This window comes from Oreochromis aureus, unplaced genomic scaffold, assembly GCF_013358895.1.
Source record: "Oreochromis aureus strain Israel breed Guangdong unplaced genomic scaffold, ZZ_aureus HiC_scaffold_57, whole genome shotgun sequence".
NCBI classification, from domain to species: Eukaryota; Metazoa; Chordata; class Actinopteri; order Cichliformes; family Cichlidae; genus Oreochromis; species Oreochromis aureus.
In genome coordinates this window covers 44,742-46,812 of record NW_024108955.1, presented here as the reverse complement: position 1 = coordinate 46,812, position 2,071 = coordinate 44,742, and positions in this window count along the sequence as shown.

Below are 2,071 nucleotides of genomic sequence, written 5' to 3'. Positions count from 1 at the left end.
CGGGACGCATCTTGTTTACACTGCTGCTCGTTCCTTCTGAACCTGTGAAGGTCGTGCGAACACGGCCTGTCTCTCAACGCCACCTCCGCTAACTGTTTCTCCACGAGCGCACGTTCCGACGCCATGACCACAGCTGGAATCCCCCCTCTAATCTTTACCAGTGTATAGTCCGGTTAACAATTCTATCCTCAAATACTTATTATCGCTTACTTTTTAATGCGAGCGTGTGACCATCGTCTACTGTGGGGTCGGGATGGTGTGGATGTTATTCAGAGCGCTTTGCTGCCTGTGTCAAAATAGGGACACTGTGCGCGGTTACATGGGCGGCGGCGGTGCCGGCGAGTATTATCAGGAATTCGAGGACAGCGAAGATGATGACGAGGACGACGAGGACGAGGACGACGACTCAAGTAACCAGAAGGAATTTAGGCGGAGAGCGTTGAAGTTGTCTAGACTGAAGCGAGACGCGATAGAGGCCACCGCAGATGCGGTCGTTGCGGACAAACTGCTGAAGCGACACGGGGGTGATTCGAGTTTACTAATGTACTACGATGAGTGCTCGCACGAAATGTCCAAGGCTCTACAGCGACTTCCCGTTGGACCGCGCAGGACGCAGATCAAGGCGATCGGTCGCTCTTCCCGTGCGACATCTAGAGCTTTCGTAGTGTAGTATTGTACCACAGAGGATCTACGAAAGAAACAAGCAATCATGAACATCGTAGTGATGGACCCGGGCAGCTACAAGCTGAAACCGGTGGAAGCTGTGGCCAGATTGATCGGAGCCCCCGGGTTTCTCAGAAACCCAAATAGTGAGTTTGCCGAATACATTGTCGACAAAGTGATCAGATCCTCTGCTGCCAACACGACCGTGGTCACGGACGTAACGCTGCTGATGTCCCAAGCTCACATGGGAGTGACTCTGTTTCGACAACAGCGAGAAACGAGCCGTTTGCTGTGGGGATTTGTTTACAAAATGTTAATCCCGGACGACAAGGTGCCCACGGGCACTAAATTCTTCAGAAAATACAGAATCACGGACCAGCGAGAAGCTCAGCATGGCACGTACGACACAATAACCAACGGAGTACAGACTACCGTGCACAGCGAGGAATTCAGGCCCACGTCCAAAGTTGTGACCATGCAATTCGGCAGTCTGCTGAGCGTGACGGTGCCGTCGGTCGCCGTCGACCTCATCACAAGAGAGCTAGAGATGGCCAGCACGGCCTGGGAACTGACAAGAACGTGCGAAGTCTTGCAATACTGCGCGGCTCAGCCCACGCTAATCGACAGAATCGCCCGGCAGACCAAAACGGCGGGCCGCGCCGAACGGCTCGACTACGTGTTGACCATGGCCGAGCTCACGTGTGGCATGGTGAACATACAGCCCGACACGTTCGTTTGCGCTCTGGAAAACGCCAGGAGAGTGTTAGATAGCGAAAGCCCAGAGGTTGTGATTATGGGCGAGAGCTTATTTAGAATAGTGTCCCAGCAGCACTCGGGCTCCTTGAGGTCTCACATAATCACGGAGGACACCGTCCTCTCGCCGGAGTTTGCGGTGTACACCATGGACAACGAAACGGTCAACGCCTCAGACGGTCACCAATTTGTAATGAAAGAAGCAGCAAAGCACAGCTCTCTGGGAACAGGCCTGCCTTTCGTGGAAGGGTCTCTGTCTCAAGAGTCCAGCAAGGTGAATTACATAATGGCAGGCGGCGGACCGACCGACAAGATACCCATCGTACACGTGGACGGCGTGCAAATGGAACACGGCGTGAGCAGGAACACGTCCACCGAGCACAAAGCCTTCTCCAATTCAGAGGGTTTCAAGTGGGAGTATTTCACGGTGGGGTGCACCGCTCCCGCCGTCGCGCAATTGAATCCCTACACTCTGCTCCACACCAAAGACACGGACGAGCTCAACTTCAAACACGTGGCGCAGAGGTCGCCGTCGTCCACCTTTCTGCACAGATACGACGGCGCGGTGGTAGAAGTCTCGCTTCGTCGTCTTCACGCCACAGGGAACCCCAAGGAACTGTTCACCGCCGAGCGAAGGAGACACCTGCAAACCGAG